Below are 13,132 nucleotides of genomic sequence, written 5' to 3' on the forward strand. Positions count from 1 at the left end.
TGTATTCTTGATGTAAATTTTTAGCAAAACGTAAGCATGGATAATCCGCAAGCCAGATAATCGAGAGTATACTTTATGGTTATATGTAAATGTAATATCGTAGAACCTCCAACAAAGGTCTCTTTCCAACAGCGCCCATCTCTAAACAGCAGCCACTCTTTTCAGGAACGTTTTTTTTTCTAATGAAAAATAACTTCCAAACAGCGGCCACCTTCGAACAACGACCGATTTTTTTTATGTTTTCTTTTTGTTTTATATCGTTTATGCGGCTATTTTTTCATATTTATGAATCTCCAATAACGACATTTCCCACACACGGCCACCTGTAAACGGCGGCCATTTTTTCAGGAACGGTTTCTTTTTGAAATCTTCGAACAACGACCAAGATTTTTCCGGTCAGTGGTCATTATTTAGAGGTTTGGCTGTATTGTACCTATAAAAGGCAGCAACTACACATTGTAATTTGTATACAAAGTCATAATTAAGACATACCTAAATATGAAAGGAAAATAATTATACAATTATATGACAATTAATTATTTAATCTCTCGAGACAAGTTACTGACTCTCTCCCGAGCAGTCCATTTACTTCTCCTCTGATATTCTCTTGCACTTCCGGATAGTTAACCAGCATCATGGTGCAGAAAGCAAGAGCTGTACTTTTAGTTTCGTATCTGAAATTAAGCAACATTAATCACTAGAATTTTCGGCAATAAACAAGCGTTTAGAGGTATTTAAAATATACTTTAAAAGTAGAAAAAGGAATGCATTTGAAATTAATTCGTCGGTGGTCAGATGTCTTGATTTCTTGCTTTCGTTAGTTTCTGCGATGTCTGCAACTGTATAATTAAGTAATTAAAATATTTTAATATAAATAAATGATTGTGAAATATAATACGGAATATTTTCTCATCAAATACATTAAACAGTAAATTTAATGAGAAAAATTTTTATTTGAACAAGAGATGTTAAACTATTCAATTTGAGTTTGAAAGTGAAAATATTCTTTAGCCTACTTATTAGCCTTTATATAAATTATTTTATAAAAGTATTACAACAGATTGAAATTATTTAAACAAATTATTTATCATATCAAATTGATAATAATTAAGTTTACTGTATATGGTACAATCATATCAATGATGAAGGTTAACGACTTTTCCAGAACTTGAACAGGATGAAGGGGACCAGGAAAGTCTTATTTTTGAGAATAGGACTATTTTTTTTTTAATCATTAACGACAATAATATTTGTTTTCAATAAGCTAGGAAAGTCGTACGAGTATTTTTATTGCTTGATTTCACTGGATATACAACTTTATACAATTTCAGTCTCTCCTCCATCTTGCTTTATAATCTTCAAAATGTAATTGCAAAATAACCCATATATGGAAGAATTCCTGCCAAATTTCAAAAATTTTTGGTCTATGGGGTCCTGAGATATAACCTAAAGCAAACTGTAGGCTATCACACATACATACACTAGAATTTTAATATGTATATTGTTTGATGTTTTCGGAATTAGAAGCCTTAAAACTTCTAAAAATGCAAAAAACATTGAGAGTCAAGACGGATTACAATATTTTCCTTCTTACGTAACAGCTGGTGAAAATATGGCTACTTAACAAGATTTATAAGAATTAAATACTTTAATCGTTATAGATTAAAATAATAATACTTTTATCTCATGAATATAATAAAAATCATTTATTTATACAAATTTCTCTGTAAATATCCTCCATAATTAATGATTTATCATCTAGTTTAAGATCTCTTTTTCAACTAAGCATTAAATAATTGTTGCAAGAGACAGATATTTCGCTAAATAATAATAATAATAATTAATTTTAATAATGTCCAAATTAATTATTATTGCAGACTTACTCTTCTTTCAGCGATGATAATTTTGCAACTTTCCAGTAATTCTACTAAAAGATTCCTATGTTTAGTGGCCCGAAATATGTTAAATTCTAACGGTTGTTACCATAAAAGTAAATTAACTGAACGAAATTAAAGTAACTTAAACAAACTACTATTAATTTTTTCAAAGAATTAAGTATCTTTTCAGTTAATTTAAGAGTTACATTATGTATCAAAAGCCTGAATTGCTTTAATATTCTTTACAAAGAATTTATGCATCCTCATTATATTAATATACTTTTTATCTTCTTTAATTAAAATAACATTGTAACAGCTATATAAAAAATTAAAAAATTATAAAATAAAGGAAAAATTCACCAAATTCTCTAAATTTTATAAATTTCAAAAACAAAATATTTAAATTATAATAATTAACTACAAAATTAATTACAGCCAAACCTTCAATAATAGACACCCCTAAACGGCGATTTTTACAGTCAAACCTCCCAAAAACGGCCAATTTTTTATTTCGATCAGTGGGCGTTGTTCAGAAATTTCAATGTATAGTTGAAATAATCATTTAAAAATTTTATAAAGAAATGAAAAAAAATAATACTAAAGAATATAAATATTAAAAAAAATAGAAAAGAAAATTGTTAAATTATAAGATATTTTTCATCGTTAAATATAAAATATCGTATTTCTTCAGTCATTCTTATATATAGATAATTCTATATATATTTAATACTACACAGAAAACACATGAAATAATAAAACAAGATCAATTATACAGTAACTAAAAGAAGAAAAATGAAGCTTTAGCTTTAATAAGTTTTCATTTTTTTCAACTTGTGTTCAACTTGCATTCAATATATTTTATACGGTATCAAACGTTATTAATTTCAACGTAAAAAAAATTACATAAAATGTAGTAAAGCCTTTTAAGTTGAATTCTCCTATATCCTATACACCCATCTAATGTTATAATATTACATATACTGTATAATAAAAACAATGCATTTTTAACTTTTAAAATGTCATTTAGGATTTCTTGTAATGAGGAATGTATAATGATTGTATCTTATAATGTATTTTATAAGATTACATTAAGTGTATATTTTATTAATATGTAATTAAAATTGCTTAGAAAGTTAGTTAATAGTTTCTCTAAATTAGATTGGATTGATGGAAGAAGGCAAAACAATGTCTGGAGAGGACATTATATGGAAAACTGGCTCCTTTTTAGGCTTTATACACGTGAAGAAAACACGGAAAACGTTACGTGGCCAGTCCGTTGGCTAGCGAATCCACCCAGTGTTTAGTGATTTTATCCACTCGGCCACTGGTGAGCCCGTAAATTGAATACGTTTTTATAGAACGAGTATCCAATTTATAACAATTTTTTCTTTCCATTCTCATAGAAAATTAACATTATTTTCCTATTATCCTGCAATTTCTAGCTATTTTAAAACACAAAAATAAAATATATTTAAGAGACGATGATGAAAGCATAACTTTCTTCTTATTATTTTAATTTTTTATTGATGCTATTTTATATATTACATCTATCAGCGATTACTTAAATCTGATAATAATTTATTATAAATGGTTTAAACAATTAAAAATATATAAATGATAACAAAAAATTAACAATAATAATAATATATACACAGGTCCATAATAATGTATAATATAGACAGCCCAAAAGTCAACTAACCATTGTAAAGACTAAATGGATCTCTTATTTAACTAGCTAAGTACTTATTTATACTTTTTATATTCTCACTAATTATATAGAAACACGCTGATCTAAATTCATTTATACGGGAAACACAAAAATATAAATAAATAAATAAATAAAACACTGATAACTCATTTTTGACCACTCTGTATTTATGCAACGAATTTTAGACATTTAATTTCTGAAAAATCGATTGTTCTAACTTTAAAATTTATTTTAAATTTGTCTAAGCCATTAGGCAATTCAGTAATAAATTTTCCAGAGATTAAACTCTTGAATTTCCTTATATCCTATATTTTACCATATTTTAATAATACAGGCGAACCTCCAAACAATGGCCAGATTGTATGTTCCCGTCAGAGCAGTTTTTCAAGGTTGAATGTATAAAAATAACACTCAAAAATAGAAAACATAAAAATAATCTATGAAAAAATTGAAATACATTTTATAATTAATAAAATATTTTAAAAACTTACTCTTTATCTGCATTTAATAGAAAATTATAATTGAAAATTGAAAGCAACCTTCAAAATAACCTATCAACAATGACCGCTGCTCAGAGATTTCACTGTATATTTTAGTTTAAAATAATTATAAAATTTAGAAATTTTAATTAATATTAAAAGAAAACTACAGCAGAATTTTTCTATATTTATTTAAAAATATCCATCCAATAGCATTTATTATTAGATCATTGGAAAATAATGTAAGTATGGGAAATTTTACCGGATTGGTTATTTTATATTTAAATTTTCAGTTTGTCAATAACATCGTTCGTGATAGGCGACATCTGTTGGCGAAAAACTTTATGTTTATTTATCCTCATTTTGTTGACGTCAGCAAAAGTTGTGTATTCCGCTGACGTAAGCAGAATTGAGTTTGACAATTCCGTTTATATTTCTCTTCATAATTCCTATTCTTTTCTCGGCTCGAAAAACATTGAGTCAGACAAAAAAAATATAAAAAATTCTTTCTTAAGCGAAATTCTTTCTTTAAAGACAAATATTTAATATCTTAAAAATATTTCAATATTTTAAATTTATTCAAAGAATTAAACTATAGCCGTTTTATATACTACGTATTAAGGCATTTAAAAAAATAAATAAATAGATTAAAATTTTGTGTATAATTAAGGCATTGTCAAATACTGTTTTTTATTTTTTAAATAAGATTTTATTATTTATTTAATTGAATGTGAAAAACTCACTTATACACACATATATATACATTATCTAAGAGTTTACTCTTCATTACACAGGGATTAATGTAGATTTGACGTTTAAATTTGGCTTCTCGATATAGGCTCTAGTTATTGTACTGTGTATTTTTTAAAATTTATTTTATCATATTCTTTTTTTATCCATTACTTTCAATGCCTTCGTAGTTTTTCCAAGTCCACTTTAATCGGATTCTTCTATTTCTTCCTCCTCTTCCTCCATCTATTTCTGATGTTTCCTCTTGACCTAATGCCTACAATTGTCTATTGATAGTATTTTCTGTCATTCTTGATAATAATTTGTAACTTGTTATCGTTAACTTTATAAATTTCCAAAAAATTAGCTATAAATAAATTACAAAATAAGTTTAGAAATTTGATTAATTATAATAGAAATCATACGCGAATGAATGTAGCTGACAGCTACCATTTGCATTTTTTTTAAATAAAAATTTTGAAAAATTTTAATTATCAGTAAGATAATTAAAATATTATTATTTATAAAAGTAGAGTTAATATCATTCATTTCTTAATAAGAAAGCAATAAATTTAAATACAATGGCTACTAATGGAAATATAAAAATCTCCGTTGTTCGAAGGTTATTTTGCATGCATTTCGAAAAGATACGTTTCTGAAAAAATGTTCGCCGTTCAGAGATGGCCGTTGTTAAGAGGTTCGACTGTAATTATAAGCCTCCGCCAACGGATTTGTCTTCAACAAATCATTCTTTGCTGTATAATTAAACAGTGTTTTCAAGTATTGATTTTTTAAATTAGATCGTTCATTTGTTTGTCTTTATCTAACAATCTCAACTTCAAGTTTTTAATAGTAAAAGTCGAATGATACGATACTTAAAAATGTACTGTACGTGCATTTATTAAAAGCGTTATTATTACATTTATCATTATATTTTTGAGATTTTATATCGATAAAACTACAAGTTTTAGATACATTTATATAAGTTTTAGAGAGAGAGAGAGAGAGCGTCAAAAAGATGAGAACGGGTCCAGGCCAATCATAAATTTGATGTTTCCTTTTTTCAGAAAGCCATAAAGATATAGAATAAAATCAATAAAACAAACAAGACTAAAAAGTTATTTTAAAACACGTTTTTTACATATTGAAAACGAAATTTTAGGAGTATTCTGTGTCCGGGAAACGAAGCAAAGTGCCCTACTGGCTGTTCCCTTTATGTAGGTCTTCATATATCATTCGTCAATAAAGCATGCGATGATGAAACAAAATGATGAGTTCTTTAATTCTTTATTTTCTTATAAATCTAAATACAGTAAAACCTGTAAACAACGGCCACTGACGGGAACATAAAAATGGCCATATTTTTTAAAGATGGAGTCTGTTTGGAGAATATTTTGTATGCATATTAAACAAAAAAAAAAGTAGTTTCTGAAAAATGGATGCTGATCAGAGGTGACCGCTATCAGAGGTTCGATTGTATCTAGACTAAATTTATAGAAGATTTGGTAATCTCATGACATGCATGTTTCGTTTTATTAGAGTAGAAAACAATGAAGAACCTTAGAACTCTACCTTTTCTACAGAATTTGAAATAAATTAAATTTTATTGATTTGTATCTGTTTATATTAAAGTTAGTTTTACAGAGAATTAATAATTCGAAGATTAAAATTGAAATTTCATTTCAGTTGTTTACACTTTATGATGATAATATCAATAATAAAAATATTAATTTATTAATATTTTTATTCTTAATATTATAATATTATTTTTTATATTATTGAGAATATATTACGAACTTTATTATGGAGAAAGTTTGTAATATTATCTCAGAAATTTAATAAATGGATATAAACGTATAAAAATAACGAAAAATGCAATGAAATAAATAAAAATGAATAAATAAAAATATTCTGAATATCACTATGGCTTAAAAATCAGTTAACCAAGATATATTTGAATTATTTTCAGAACAGTTAAAACCGGTTTGGAGCAACTACACATCATAGATTTGTTCAATGGGTTGGGACAGTGCACATTTTTACATAAATTTTTTACGCCATTTTTTAGAATTTCTCACTGTAAAACCGAAGCAATAACGTATAAATTGACGTATAAATGTTCACTACTCCATCAATCGGACAGAGAGAGAGGATGGCCGAGTGGTTAATGTATCGCTTAGGGGCATCCAAGAACGAATTCAGACGGGTCGAAAAATCCCAGAAAGTTTCAGGAGTTGATCCATTCCGTATATATCTTGTCCCGTCTCTCACCATCCGCAACCTCATTGTGGACCCGGTCGAACCTATTATTGGCCTGTTTAAAAGTCCCTCTTAGTGTCCACATGGAGGAAAGAGTAGAAACAACTCAATTATCCATAATTTAATTGCTTTTTCTTTATGAGTACTAATCGATTTACATAACATGCATTTTATATTAAAAATATAGGAAAAACATCAAAGTCGAACTCTAATCCTAAATAGGATTTAAATTATTTCTCCAAAAATGTGTTGCAAAGTTGCGTTAAATGGAGTAAATACTTCACAATCTTGTCATTAACCAATGAAATCGTTATTACTCAGTTCCGATTTTTCATCTGTTAAAAGTGTATAGATTTTCATCCTGTTATCCATGAAATTATTGAAATGTGATTTTGTGGAGTCATCATTTTACTTTTAAACAGGCAAGCACTCGTTTCTCATTATTAACATGTAGTAGTTGAATAAAATTAACGAATTATATGCTTTGTTAACCGATTCTCACACATCATAAGTAACGATGCTACGCTGTTCCAAAACATTTCTTTTTTCTAAGCTCTTTCAAAGTAGAATCTCTATTTTTTAACATTATTTTGAGTTCGAGTAATTATGTATTTTTTTTAATATTTAGATTAAAAACAATGACAGACGATGGAAGAAGAAAAAAATAAGAAACTAACATGGAAGAAATATTTTTACAGCCTTTCTTCATTTCATCTTTTTCCTCGCAAATTCTATGGTTTAGTCATAGAAATTCATCTTTATTCTCACAAATTCTATGGCTTTGGCCATGAAATTTACGAGAAAAAACATGAAATGAAAAAAGCAGTAAAAATATTTTTTTTCTTTTAATAAAATTCTCTTTATATTTAGAAGTCCGAATTTGGAATACTTCCTTCATGTGAATTAAATTTAATAAAACTTTTTATTTCTTTACAGTTCATATATTCAGTATGCATAGTCTAGATACAAAATAAGAGTTCCAAGTAGTCTATTTTCTTCAGTTTCGAGCATATAATAATAGTTTGTCTTTGTGATGCGGATATATTATTGTCCCAATACACTGTTCAATTTATTTGTTATATATATGGATTGAGTTTAATGGAAAACAGGATAAGATGTGAAAATCGATAACCTACATATACAAGAAATATATAAAATGCCAGTAATTAAAGCATATGTTATTTACAAATAAATAATAAGTAAGTAAATAAAGATANTTTTTTTTTTTAAGATATACACCCTTTTAATTTATTTAAACGGGGAAATATAAAGAAAGGTTCCGAACTTTCATGTTTACGTGGGCCACATAAGTCATATGACCTCTTGATGATAGAAATTCCTTTAGTTTTCGCTTCAGGGAAGGAATGAGAATGTTTAATTTTTTTTTCTTATTTTAAAATGAAAACTTTCTACATTATTCTGTTTACAAGAAAGAAAAAAATGGCGACGTATTTCAATTTGCGTAATTTTGTAGAGAAAATACACACAAAATTATTAATACAGTAAAAACTTGTTTAAAATAAAATCATAAACCTGTCTAAACGGAAAAAAAATCTCGGAACGGAAAGATTTTCTATAGAATATTATCTCAAGCCGAAAGCATGTCTAAGGCGGAATCGGAAGACTTTTTGGGCACCAATTCTGTAACATAACCTGAGTAAAACAGATCTTTTTCAGCGTATCAGCAGCTAAATTCTGAAATTAAAGAACATTTTATTGAGTTTTTACATAGATTTTCTTCTTTCTTCTAAGCACTACGTAAAAGTCTTTCAACATGTTTTTGAAACATAAAACACTTGTATTAAGCAGTTTTAAATATGAATTGAATATTTTATCAACATATTTTTGTGCATTAATAAAAACGTAACCCGGGAACAGTCCTCGGTAGTCCTACCTCTATAGTCTATTATATCAGGGATGGCCAACACGTAGACCGCGGTCGACCGGCCGACCGCAAAGGTTTTGGAAGTAGCTCGTGAATCTAAAGTTGAACAATTTGCTTTCACTTAAATTAATGTTTAAAAATCTTAATTTAATAATTTATTCTTACAATAATAGACTGTCTGTGCAAGGTACCCATAGTGTTTGTATTTATCCCGATAAACAATGCAAATGAATGTTAACGCATGCGCATATAAAAATCCTAAAATTGTTTGCCCATATTCATAGTTGCCCGCAGACTATATTTTACCAAAAAAGTAGCCCCTAAGGGATAAAAGTTTGGTCACACCTGTATTATATGATTTTCTCTACTGTCTTGTATATGAGTGACCTGATGAAACATACATACTAGACTTTCCTTCCACAAATGACAAAGGCATGTTAACATGCTTGATGTTATATGCAAATGCAAGGACTGTCGAGAGGGAAGCTGGGGATTTTTCCCTTACTCGGTAAAAACTTAGAGTCCATATTGGTCTATTTCTATAAATTAATAGGGTAGAGGCCACTTAGGATCCGCTCTATCATCGTCTTTATACCAAACTTTCGAGGCCCTGCACACATAAAACTATTAATAATATGATAAGCTTTGTTATAGTTTTAAACAGTTTTATGTATACAGTATTTTACACAGAAAATGGAAATAATTTTATAAAGTTATGTACGTAAAAAAATAATATTAACATTTCGAGAATATAAAAATTCTTTATCTAAATACAGTATCGAAGGTTTTATTATGTTTTATTATCTGGAAAAACATTGACACAGAAAACTTAAAGACGTTTTCCATTAAGAAAATTCTTTATTTTCTAAATAAAATATATTATCGCATATAAACGTAGGAGTATTTATTCAATATATAAACATTTTAAAGTTGAAGTAAACGTTCTGTTTATTCTAAATAATTAAGTTTAAAATAATAAAGGTTTCAAGTTTATTTATCATTATTCAGCTACTCAAACTCTTTAGTGAAGTTTTAAAATACAAACAATTTGTTATATATTTACATAAAATCTGAATATTATAGTTCATTTTTAAAACGAACCTGGCACGTTATAATGTTATATTTTTCTTCTGCGAGTTTTAAATTAAATTAATTAAAATAATTGCTTAATTTAAAATTTTAACATATTTAAAATTAAATTCATTAAAACTTTAGATCAATTATTTATTTGAATAATTTTAAATTAATTTATTTTTGTTTTTTCATAATGCCTTTAAATAGCAGTCTTCAAGTGACCGAGTGTATAAAACCACTGAATGGATTGTGGGTTCGCACCTGATTACGCAACGATCTGGAGTTTTCTGGGTTTTTTTAACGCATCTAACACTTAAACAGGAGTCGGGTTCTAATAGAAAGTACTCACGGAAGATACGTACCCCCTTAGCAAATGTTTCGTGGTCGTATCCCATCAAACCAAACTAAATCTTTAAACAGTATTTTATAGAAAATCTAGTTATTTAACATTTAAAAATTATAGAAGAATCTTTCTGAATTTATATGAAAAAATTTAAAGGATATTCCCAGATATTTTCACAAATTTTATTCAACATAATCTTGACGATAAGGAGAAATTTAATGGTACTTATGATAAAATAATAATTTCTTAAGTAATCGTAAGACTAGAGGCGAATCATCAAAACATTAATTTTACCCCAAAGATAGGCAAATCGATATCGAAAGATATTATTCTAAGGCATTACTATCGAGAAAAACAAATGTTAATTATGATAAATGGATAAATTAGATATTTACATAAGAGAATGGCTACTAACGATACTTTGTCATAAGAGACCGAAGGAAGCTACAGTCTAACACAACCGTCGATGATTGATTTTGAATGGTTTCATTTGCAACTTTGCTTTATCTTAGATTTTATTTTAAGTATTCAAGCTTCTACAACGAAGAATTTTGTTGTATCAACGAAGAAAGTTCGACTTTTATCTAAAAGCAATTTTTATATGGAATAAAGCATAGACTATTTTCTTATTTACCTTCCTATTGTAAAGAATGCTCCAATTACAAAAGATAGCTTTGGTCTTCAAATAATCTTCAACTTTATTTTTTTTTTTTTTGCTGAAGATGGAATTGAATACATTTTCAATTTGGTGACTATTTCTAGTCCGAATAGCAGTGAAATGATTTTCAGAATGTAATCATAGATATTAATCTCGGTTAAGGTCATAGAAATATTGTATTTTTGGTATAGGAAGCTGCATTGAAAGTGAAATATTCTGTTATTAAATAAAAATAAACCAATGATTAAATCATCATTTTTAAAAAATTATACTTTGCATAATATTTGACGATTATATATGATCAGATTTTTTCGGATTGGATTGATGGAGTAAACAACGCGACCCATGGGCGATCTGCCAAGAGGAGGTACCATCCGAGAGGAATTTCTAAGGAAAACTGTCTCCTTTTTAAATGTTAGATATGTGAAGAAAATCCGGAAAACTTTATTTGGCCAGCCCGTTGATCGGGTGCGAACCCACAACCAACTATCGGTGTTCTGTGGTTTTTAACCATTCGGTCACTGATAGACAGTAGTTAATGTCGCAACAATCTTTTCATATACCTGTGCAAGATTTTTAGTTTTCCTCTTTTTTTGGAAAAATATATTTATAAAAAAAAAACAAATGTAATAGAAATAGTAGGTTATTTTTTAACCTTAATTAAAAAGTTAGTAAACTGGCTCCGCGGCGGCAAAATTTAAAATTTGAAAATAAAAATATAATACTGACCGTTTTTTGATACTCCATTTTAGGGCCTCTCTTTGTTCTGGACTCACCCGTTGTACCTTCCTAGTTACGGAACTGTTAATAACAATTTCAAAATAATAATTAAATTTTACTCTATTTTAAAAATGGCACAACATTATTCTATGCACAACAGTATTATATTACATTATACCATTATAATATTTAATTTAAACAGTTTGATAGATTTTATTTCTATTTTCAACCAATCCTTACAATCCTCGGAAAAACGATTTACATTTAAAGATACATTACCATTCATATAGTAGGATTGCAGAGCTCACAGTACCCGAGTGGATAAACCACTGATCATTGATAGTTGGTCGTGGGTTCAGACCTGACCATGTGCAGTTTTCTTATGTATCTAAGAACTAATTAGGGGGCCAGTTTTCCACTGAAAGTCCTCCCGAGAGGCACCCCATGACAGATCGCTAACGTGTTGCGCTGCTTTATTTCATCGCTGTGAGATTGTAACTAGCATAAAAAATTTCATAAACAGAAAAGTGTACAATGTTAGAAAAATAATGAGTACCCAGCGTCTAAAAAGTAAAAAAAAAAAATGTAAAAAGTAAGTTTACATGTTTAAGGTCATACACGAGATGCCTAGATTATTGAGGATGAAAATTGTCAGATGCTGTCGAAGTAAAGAGAACAGACAGGCATTCTATTATATAGGCTATATATATTTTAATATATTTATAAGAAACATTTAAATTTGACTTAGTAAAAATAATTTTGTCATAAAAATGTAATTAATTTTTATTCAACATAAAAAAATTAATAAATTCTTTTAAAACTTTTCTAAACGTTATTTAAAGAACGATAAGGAGAAAAAAATCTCTTAACTTCTCGAGTAAGTATTTACTTGACAGAAAAGCAGATATTGAGTAGTAAACGTGAGTTCTTTTCATTCCCAAAAAGATATATACAGTTAGATCTAGATTCTGTGAAGTAAATGAGAAAAGAAAACGTATAAACCTAATAGTTTACAACGAAACTATTTACCGGGTGAAAGAGAAAATTGGAACTTACAAAATTTGAGCCTGTATAGATGAAAAAACATTAACTCTTGAGAAGAATAGATTGACGAAAACAATAGAAATCTGTAAAAAAAAAAGTCTAAATTTAAATTGATTTATATTCAATAAAATACGAAAAATTAAAATTACATTTTAACTTTTATTCATAATATATTTACAATTTTTTTTTTCTTTAGATTTTTCGTTGTCAAAATCATATTGCTTTTACTTATGCTTTGTAATAAATTATTATATGTATATATATTTATACATATTGTATACGCTGAAAGATAATAAAAATAATGATAAAAACTTAAAAATTAAAATTTTTTTTCATTTTTCATTCGTTAAGAAATG

General features: G+C 27.5%; 1 long non-coding RNA gene across 1 annotated transcript; it reads right to left on the reverse strand.

Annotated features, from left to right (window-relative positions):
* Positions 1-481: 481 nt before the first annotated feature.
* Positions 482-11,937, reverse strand: LOC111628930. Its single transcript, XR_002757249.1, has 4 exons — positions 11,742-11,937; positions 746-839; positions 567-674; positions 482-492 (listed from the first exon to the last, which is right to left on the reverse strand). It is a non-coding gene; the product is annotated as an uncharacterized LOC111628930 (long non-coding RNA).
* Between the last annotated feature and the right edge of the window lie 1,195 nt (positions 11,938-13,132).

Source organism: Centruroides sculpturatus, unplaced genomic scaffold (genome assembly GCF_000671375.1).
Source record: "Centruroides sculpturatus isolate CEXI.00-Female unplaced genomic scaffold, Cexi_2.0 scaffold573, whole genome shotgun sequence".
Lineage (NCBI taxonomy): Eukaryota > Metazoa > Arthropoda > Arachnida > Scorpiones > Buthidae > Centruroides > Centruroides sculpturatus.